Here is an 11,228-nt window from a genome sequence, read left to right on the forward strand (position 1 = left end):
CGAAAGTTGTTTTGTGACAACTCATTGCCGGTCTATCGCTTAATAAGCTATGATAGCCATCAGATTTCAGTAATAAGTCATGGGTTGACTTATCGAAAGTTAGATAATCTAATTGATTAGTTAGCTAATTTTCTTTGATTATACAGTTATATTAAGAATAATTCACTATATTCTATAATTAAAGGTGAACAATAAATTAATTAAATCTAATAATTTGAATCTGTTGATAAAAAATCTCAAATCACTTTTTCCATCAGAATGATAGTCGTAATGCTTTTACCTTGCGATCACATAAATATAGAATTCACTAAAATGGTGATCGTGATTATCTTATAACAAATATTTAATGCTCAAAATTAATGTTTCAAAGATAAATTTCGTTAAGTGAAATAACTTATATTGGATAAGATATTGAGCTTTTCTTCAGTCTAATCCTTAAAGTGTAAAACAGTAGACTTGTGACATAGCCTATAAGATATTGCCTGGCAATGCGGTTGACGTTAAAATTTTAGGAGTATTCAAGGCGAAAAATATTTAAATTATACTAAAAATAACCGAACAATTAGTACAATTAAAAACAATATATTAATTAAAATTACTTCTTTAAGATAATAAAATCACAGTCCAAGAAATGAATCCTAACTTTTCGGATACGACGCCTCTTTTGTTTCTAATCAGCATTAACTAAGAATAACAACTGAAAATGACCATAGAAAGTATCAAGAGACATTAACTCCTAATGTGGCTGCTAAAAACCGAGATATTTTCTAGCACAGTTATCAATTGCTTGCGATAGTGCTCATATAGGCAGAAGAGCCCTACTTGTTATTACGACTATTATAAATATGCAATAATAAGACTTAATTTTATTTTTAGAAAAACATCATTATTGTCCGCTCGGTATTAAATGAACTAGTACAATAGCAAAAACTTTTAATCACGTAGGTCAGCCTTACGGTTGCTATTAATTGATTTTTTATACATCTGTTCATGCCTGTAGAGTAGTGTTTTCTTTAATTAATTATCTAATAGGCTTAGTAAATTCATTATATAGGTTACGGCCAATGTCCGAAGTTGGCCAGTACGCGTATCGCCCGGCCAAAGTCCAGCATATCCTAGACTGGCCGAATATCGGGTTTTGGCCGGAATGATATATATCAAAAAAAAAGTAATTAATTCATATTGCAGCAATAGAACAATCTGGTGATATACATTCCATTAGTAATAAACGTGAAACAGAATGTGTTACCTTAGTATTAAAACTCTGTAAAGATATCGACCAAGCAATAAAATCTAAAATGTTTATTACTTAAATTAATATCTATATCAATATTTCCACTTCTGTTATTTTTAATTATATGACAACATACTTTAGAGAATTAATAAATACTATTGCTCCCTGCATTTTTATGGTAGCTTCCTACTCTTTCGCAATATATATAAGTTATGCAACAATGTAACGGTTGTAAAATTCAAGTTCGTTAATCAATCTGATCAGCACAATGTTAACTTTTCAAGATAAAATCACTAAGGCTCGCAACTTACTTTTATAGATAAATTCTTAATCGTAGTGCTTTTTTGTAGTACTAAAATTTTTTTAGGAATGCTGAATATCTTATTACGATATTATTTGAACTACTGGATGCATAACGACATTTAATTAAATTTTTATCATTAACTTCACAATCTTTGAGTAAAATAGCGTGATAAATTCATGAAATTTGCTAATGTTAGAGGATACTAAATAGGAAGAGCAGTAAATTATAACAAAAACATTTCTTCTTGGAAGAAATTTTAAATTTAGTGATTTGACTTGTGATTGTATCCTTATGATACGGAAAGGAGCTCCTTTGGCTCCAACATGTTAAATATTACTGTTAGATTTCTAAGCTGATCTACTATAAACGTACAAAGTGAATTCTTAATATGTCTGGTGAAAGAATGATTGAGTTATTTCATACGAGTTGATTTAAGTATTTCGGTAACTAGTAATGCTATCAGAAAATGATTAGGGAGAATTACGCTACTAAATTATGTGTAAATGTTGTTTAATATACTATGTGTGGAGATAATAGATAGTAGAGGTCTATATTCTCATAGGATATGATTTTTGATCTATACAGTAAACTATTTTATCTCGTCGAGAACTTAAAACTGTATTCCGTTCCCAAAATTCCACGATATATTATCATTCGCGCTAAACTTGCTATTACTATTGTTATCGAGTAACTTTTGCATACCTATCGTAACATACTTTTCATATGAAAATTTATCTAAGAGTGTGCTGATATTAAATTATCTATAAAGTTTTACATATTTTAAATGGATAACTGCATACTTGTATAATATTATCTATATACTTACAATTGATATGTATGTTGATTTACTATGACTTGACTAACTAGCTATTCAACAAAGTTTGGGTTCAGTTTCGTCTAAAAAAAGACTAGTGGTCTTACTGTTCCTCTTGATGACTTCCCATCGTTAGGATTTAAAGTCGCACTTTAGGTAGATGCCAGGGAGAATAAACCTAGCAATAGGCTCGTAGTTTACAGTTTCTGTAATGGGTCAAATTTTTCCGGTGAAAAATTAGATTTTTAGCAATCATATAACTTTTAAGAAGACCTATTTCGGTTAATAGATTTCAAAGGTTTGAATCAGGTTTTATAATGGAAAGAATTTATAGGCATGAATTCTTTAGTAAATGTTTTCAATTGCAATTATCCAATTTTTTATTTTAACTAAGCGATATTCTATTTAGCGAAAAATGTAGTAATTCTGCAAACTTAATAAAATAATCGAAAAAGGGGTGGAAAAAAATTTTTTAACTCTTTATAAAGTGTATGAGAAATGAAATATTAAACGAAATCTTAAACTGATCCTGGATTTATGATGATAATTTCCTGTTGGTGTGGTCAGGTTTGTTCTTTTACTTACTGTGAATCAGCTTAAATTCCTATTCTGATTTATATTTAATAATATTATACTGCACTTCATTTAGAAAACTTAAAAAATCATGATTTATTACTAAAAATCAACTGGAAGCTGATATTTCTGAACAGAAGGACTATGATAGAGCACTTAATAATCGGATGGAAATTCAATTTAGCAGCATAATGCTATCGGTAGCAGTTATTCGAATAGATTATGATACTAGTATATACGGTGCTTTATACCTAAAATACGCCGCATTTATCCTCCAACTGAAGTATAATTGATTTTAGTTACGATAAGTGTGATTGAAGTGTCTTCTCAAAATAATAAAAAAAAACTACCGTTTCTAGTAAACTTCACTTAATTACATAATATCGGCTCGTCTTACAACTCCCAAGGATTATCCAGCTATAATCAGGCTGCCTTTGGACTATCTAAATTATTGCAGATGTAATCGCAATTTATATAAGTTATGGTCAAAACTCGAATTTGGTAAATCCTAAGAGTGAGCAAACGTCGCTAAAATTGAGCAACACAAATTATTTCTTGTAAAGCAAGTCACAAGATCAGATCTAAATTTACTATCGCGCTATCTATTCATAATTTGCTCATCTAATTAGAGCATCGCAATACAAATCTCACAATATCAACATACTTAGAGCAGACTATATAAATCTGGGAATCTTAGCATAAAAATCTGAATAGAATTGCAATTGCTGTACGTACTGTAATAATCTTCTAAAAATAGGTAATGTGATAATTCTACAACCAAATATAAAAGTTTAATGATCTTCGTTGCTATCTTGCAATCGTAACGTTATGCTAATTTGGGGCTGTATTACTTCAAGATAGCGGAACATACAGCAATTTCGCAAAAATAAAAGGAGATTAAAACGTTAAAAAACAAGCAATTACTGAATCATAATAAATAAGAGGAAGAACTTAGATATCGTCAGTTACCAATAATAATGAATATGAGAATTTAATTTTCATTCATAGTCAATTGAACGAATATGGGATTTATTAAGGCTATTTACAACATTTTTCTTTTATCTTTACGAATGATTTAAAATGATAGAAAAGATGCAATAAAGGGTAATAAAATTTTTGCTAAATTATTATAATTTTTACATAATATCAATACCTGATTGGTAGATTAATGCAATGAGCTAATCATAAATATCAGTTATTGTTGGATATATTGTTACTGTCTACAGATCAGTACAACTTCAGATAACTGCTAATTAATTTTATTTTTTATTCTTTTCCCATTGTTAAGGTAATAAATTAATAGTACAGCAACTATTTATTGCTATATACTTGAATATTCGCGGTATGCTCGTAAATTTTATGACCTTTTCCCTGTAGTGTCGCTCGTTTCACATTTCTACCATTGTCGTAAGTACCTTTAATTTACTTATAATATTATTATTAATCTGCATATCGACGCTAATATGATCCGAACTAAGATAATGTTCGACTAGCGATAAAGCAATTCTCTGGTGAAAATTTTTGTCTTTCGTTTTGGCTGATAATAGCAGTAATGAATATCTCTATTGAACTTGGCAACGATACTGATAATTACAACAATCAGATTTTATTTTCGCAAATCTATTGGTATTCTGTGATTGCAGCTATACCGTTATCAGTGATTGGGCTTGTTGCTAATTTACTTCTACTGCACATTTTTATATCAGATAAATTCTTTCATCGAAGTACTTATGTCTTAATGTTGGTCTCGGTTGTATCTGATATTACGTCGACGATAACATCAATTGTATGTTACTCCTTATTAGATCGATGAGAATCTTAGCATTCAAAGCGGATCATCAATATGTAAATATTTTCTGTTTATTATTTCATCTTCCTATGGTATTTCTATCATGACTTTATGTTTAATAGCTATTGATCGATATTTTGCTGTTGTTCAGCCATTTTCTCGATTTTATCTTTCGTACAAAAGTCGATTAATTGTCATCGTGGAAATTTTAATATGGTTAATATCGACATCCACCAGTGCTCCAATGTTCCTAATTATTAGCGGATACCGAGACAGATATGTGGTTTGCGATTTTCCTGACATGGATCTTTTTGCTACGACCTATTTTATTATCTTTGTTATGTTGCTGTATGTTATTCCTACAACTGTAATTGCAATTATATATTGGAGAATTATTAAGCATCAAAGGAATTATATTCAACCTGGCGAAGCCACCGACAGACATAAGATACAAGAACTTAAAAGGCGGAAACTTATCAGAATGTTAATTAGCATAGCGTTAACCTACATTTTAATTACGTGGCCTGTTTTTGCTGCAATATTTGGATTCGCCGTCACACAAACATCTCTAAGAGAAATTCGTGATAAAAATCTTGCACTTTTCTTTTTGGCATTTTTTTCTGTAAGTTTAAGCGCTAGTATAACAGTCATCAATCCTTTCTTGTGTTTTAAATTTGATGGCAATATAAGAAGCAGATCGCATCGTATTTGTAAACGTATCGATATCTTTAGAAGCAGTACAATCATGACGACGATTTACGATTAAATCATCAAACTGTACAGCATGAATAAAATAAATGAATAGATAAATATTGTGCGTGCACGGATTCTTCATGTGGTTTGTTGATATACGCAAAATTGTAATAAAATTGCAGCTAATGCTTTTAATCAAAAAGCACATTTCTATACTATAGCTTTCCTTGTAATAGAAATAAAATTATACAATAATTTCTTGCTGACTCATTTTAAGCAATCTGATCTGTTGTTCATTATAGTAAACTAATTAGCATAAACATAAAATAGAATCATGCGCCGTCAAGTTAATTAGCAGGTGACTATTTAAGAGCCAAATTGCGATCATCAACTAAAGGATTCCTTTCACGTTAAATTTAACAAAAGTCCTTATTAATTTAGGAATTAAGATAGTTAATTGATGATTCAAGAGATTGATGGTAACAACTTTGGAGAGGCTACTAATGCCATAAATCTACAATAAGGGAAATAACGTTAATTTTTAAGTAAACTAAAATCATGGACAAATATTAAACATGTCTGACGAAATAGATTCTCCTTTGAAATATCGCGAACTTATCGTCTTCAATTAAAAAAATTGATTATAAGATAAATCCATTATTAGTTTATAATTACTAGTAAATAATTTATATGCTGTGAACATCATTATTGTATCCCACCCCCCCAGTACATGTATATATGTCCTACCCGTGGGTTTCTTACTTGCATTGACCTAATAGTGAATATATAACATTGGAAACTTGACAGATAAATTATTAATAGTTACTAGAGAAAAGAATTATGTCCACTTAAGTAGGACTGACGTATATATTTCAGACCCAAGCACTACATAATACAGCATGCATATCATTCTTGGGGTATATTTTGCAATATTGTACTATTGTACATGTTAGTATTAAATCTATCAAATGGTCAATTGCAAAATTCATTTATACATTATCACAGCACTGGCATAGCTACCATTTTTGGGGCTCTTCTTTTGTATGGTAAGTAAAGTATATCGGTACTTTGTAATGCACACCTACGCTATTATTTAAATAGCTATGATCAACTGTACTGTATACCATAAGGCGGCAGTACAAAAACGCTATGATTTTACATGGTTTTTCTCCTCATACTAACGGCCGTAAAGATTGCCTTTCGCTAAATAAGGTCCTTAAAATTTCTCGCGATTATGACGGATACACAATCTTTCGAAATATCACAGCTTAAATTCTTCGCCATTTAGTCATGTTTAGTGATGCACCTAATATTTGATTTTAATGATAGCTATATTTGATATAGTTAGGTTACTAAGAAAAAATTTTATCGTAAAGCTAATATTATGTAATAATTTAGCTTAATTTTGCTAAGATACACTAAGGTTGGTGACACTTTGAACCAAGATAGAGATTAGGGGAACAACACCAGTTTATTTAATATACTTTACTTTATAAATTAAAAAGCCGTTTAAGTGAGTCTTGCAATAGGTATAACGATACGGCTGGACACTATATGAAACTAACAAGCCAAATAATCTATAAAGTTTACCAAACAAAACAACTTACGATCTCTTCTTAAGTTACACGACCTCTAGTGGTTAGGACCACGACTTCGATTAACACCAAGAACTACAAACAGGACTACAGCGAAGAAGACTTCACTGAAAGCAAGACTAAAGTATTCTCGATTACACCACCATTTTATATGCTTCGCAGAGCAGTAGGTGGTCTATTAACTATGAATGATCAATCCTAAAGTATGCTATAAGTAGTTACAAACTACAATACTAGCAATTAATCGGACATATCTTAGAACAGATTACACCTTACGATTCCCTCACATAGTACAAATAAAGTTAACCTTACAAGTCTACAGTAAATGAATACATAATCTTCTCACTTAAAAGTCACTAATAGTTACAATTATAATTCTACAATGAGATACCGACAATCCTTACATATGACTCACAGACGTCATTCACAACTTAAGGACACGGTTCACGTAAACATTACAAAAATTTTGTAGATTAGTCATCAACAACCTAAATATGTAACAACGGTTACAAATCAAACATTTAAATAGTATTAACTATATCAACCACAGTGGACAGGTTCACATTATACTGTCTAACACAATACTTCCACTATCATCTACACTAATTTGGATATTACTTTCAAGTCCTACAGTAAAATCTTAAATCATCTTACAATACATTACTAAATAAATACTCTATGAAGGAGAATACTAAATATTAACCTTCATTACAATTAGATGATTGAAAACTATTATATTTGAAATAACTTATATTAGCTATTTGACTAATTATGGTACAAAATTTATGTGACTAGAAATACTGAAATTGTGAAGATACACAACTCCGAAAAGTACTGGAACTTAATAGAAAAGTTTTGATATCATGAGTAGAGTGATTTAGATCGTAGGAGAAATGTTGTTTTCTTTGAGAAAAAGTATTTTGTTTGATGACTCATGTCTGCGTAGATTGATTAAGTTGTCATGAATGGATTTTAGCGAAAAGTATTTAAAAACTGCAGAGACGAGTATCTATATAAGTTGGTTCGACTAAACTTTTATGATTTGATTTGTAACTACGAATATTGCTCGTTAGTAGTTGATTTCTGCAGTCTTTTACGGGGGGCATCGCGTTGCTCGAATTAGTAAAAATAAAGTAAAAGTAGCTCGACGTTTTGAAGTCTATCTGGGAAATTGTGATCTAGAAGGGATGTTCTAGGCCGAAACTAAAATAGTAGTTGACATTTGCAACTTAGAGGAACAGAATGCTTAACTTTATGCCTTGTCGGGAGAGTAGTCCGCGACATACAGTATTCCTAAAACCTTGTGATAAAAGCCTTTTAGAAAATACTATAGACTAAGACAGTTATTGTGGGAGACTTTTATTACAATATGGAATGAATGTTAGTGTACTATATAGGACGCACTGCTATCAATATTGTTTCATTGTAGAGAACTACTGTTACAACAACAATTTTAAAACAATTAATTCACTTTATTACGATTCTAAGGTTTTATTACAATTTAATACTTCTAATAACCGTCACTAACTTCACTATCCTATTGTAAGACATCAGTCAGCAGTATAAAACAGTAAGGAAACATTTTTGGTAGTCACGTAAAATGTCCTTCTTAGATTAATGGCTTGTTTTACAAAGCAACTAAAAAGTTTCAAATCACTTTAATTATTATTAAAATTTACTCTCTTATATATCTATGCTAAATTCCACCTATGCCAATCAATTACATTTATTATCCGCTTTACAAAGTACAATCTATGCTTCTCTATAGAATATGTTTTACAGTAACTAATATAAGCAGATATGTGATAATTAATAGTTTTTTTACACCATCTAAGCTAGAACATATTATTCGTAGTATTGTAAATCTGAAATCGTAACAAGTACTCATTAACTTTTAATCATCATTATCGTTAGCGCAACATACTGTACTGTACATACAGTTAATGGAGTGACTATAAGATCTGACGACATTTACAGTATGTTCGTTTGCATTTACTTTGCCTGTTTTTAGTAATTTCCTTTCGTGAGATTTCGTTATACCGCGGTCAAAATAATCTCCAGTACAATTGTTCTGAACTGAACTTTATTTTTAGGTATTAGTATCGTTATGCCTAGATAACATTATGATCTTTAACGATATGCCACAAATGCGATACTAAAAACATCTTATCATGCCTATCATTTGTGATATATACCAATCACGAGATTCCAAATTTTAGAAAAATAAGGGCTTTATTTAATCTTATACAAAGATTAACTACACACAGCTCTACTCTAGCCGAATACTACTACTAAAGACTTCTACAACGAACTAACAGAATAATCTAAAGTTGCATACTTTTATACTTTTCGTAGCATTCGTAGCTACAATCCGCATGGCAACCTTTTACCTTATTTTACACATAGTTAAACTATTCTTAGTAACACAATTCTACTGCGGACAATCATTAATCCAATATGGATACGACTACAGTACTTACGTAGACATTATTCACACCAGCCAAAGTACAATGAATTAACCATATCCTAATATATGATTTACAGTTCTATTTTTGCCTATAGCCTTATTAGTAACTTAACACTTTACTGTATATAGTCATCTGTACTCTAGCATAGAGTCTATACCACTACAGTCTATAGTTATAGCTACCAAATATCTCTTAGGATAAATATCTACCGTACATTATACTAAACATGGCTAACAGTCTACAATCACAATACTAGTTACATTACACATTATATATCAAAAACTAAGTTTAGGACAGATATGGGTAACATAAGAAAAGAACGGTAATAACAGTATCTCACAAAACACTTGTCTTAGTCAATAGAGAATTCAAGAAGAGGCTTTATTAAAAAGTTAATGAACAGGGGAGCAATAATCAATTGCTAAAAAGAATCTAATCTAAGGTAATTCTAGCACAAAGCGAAGTTAAGTCTCTAATGTGAGCCCATTTCAGCCGTTATTAAACAAATTTCGATAATTCCATTTGCGGCTATAGATCGTAATTAATTACAGTCATCCAACAGCATACTTTTCCTCAAATAGATCATCATTTATCTTCTACAATCTTAATTATCCTGCTTAAATATCATTACTCTTATATTAAAGTCCGTGATCTTTCGGTGTTGGGCATTTTCTCAATTACAGTGTATTTAGTGTCACATAAATCTTGTACCATAGCTAATCAACAATATCTAATACAGAAGTTAGGAATCATCTAATATTAACACTACTATCTAATCTTAGGAAAATAATTATATCAGATATAGCTATCATTATAATCAAATTTGGGCAGTATGTTGCACTTCTTTGCGGTAATTTCATGGAACCCGCTCTGCCTAGGTATACCTGTAAGCCAGTACACTAAATTATCAGTTTTAATGATTCGTTAGTTGTAACTAAAGCCTCTACTCCGTGAACAAAATCACATAAGCCTATTCAAGCAGAACTTAGAACTGCATCCTACACAGATATACATTGCGTTCTTATATATGTTGTCTAGCAGCCGTACGACTACAGACCATATAGTATCAATCCGATAATTGGTTACAGATAAGCTTAATCCGTATCTAGGCTCTGTAGTCCCACTATACAGAATGTAATTACAGTAGATACTAAGCTATGATGAGTGTTGTACTGTCACAAAACAGCTTTGCAACAAGATAACGCAATATACGATCAATAAGTCAATTCCTCTAACCACGTATCAAGGAACGATATCTACACTATCACGAACACTTTTGCTCTACTAGCAGACTACACAAAGACTTAAACGCCTCGTATTTTACGTTAAACACTAAGTTGGATAATTCTCTTTATTTCACGATATACTGCATTTATATACTACTCCTCAATATTTCATGAGTCATAGTTAATACAATTAACATTGGAATCATTTACTGAATTAGATATTAATTATAGCTACTGCTCCCTTAATGCAGACAACAGTATTTACAAACATAGACATGTAATGACTAATACAGAATAGTCAGATTACGATATGTCCTATCACGGAACATTTCCATGATAATTTACAATCTAGCATAAGTAAATTACAATCACAATGATTGGAACTGTAAGTAGATGATTTGCATTCCCTATTATAACTATTAATTTCAGTATGTGTATAAGTGTCACTGTCATAAAAAGTCAGAGCTATATTAAAACGCAGTATATCCAAATTATAAGTTAACTAAATAAGGATAGTCTAACAGAATTATCC

This window comes from Trichoplax adhaerens, genomic scaffold (assembly GCF_000150275.1).
Source record: "Trichoplax adhaerens TRIADscaffold_13 genomic scaffold, whole genome shotgun sequence".
In the NCBI taxonomy this organism is placed as follows: Eukaryota; Metazoa; Placozoa; class Uniplacotomia; order Trichoplacea; family Trichoplacidae; genus Trichoplax; species Trichoplax adhaerens.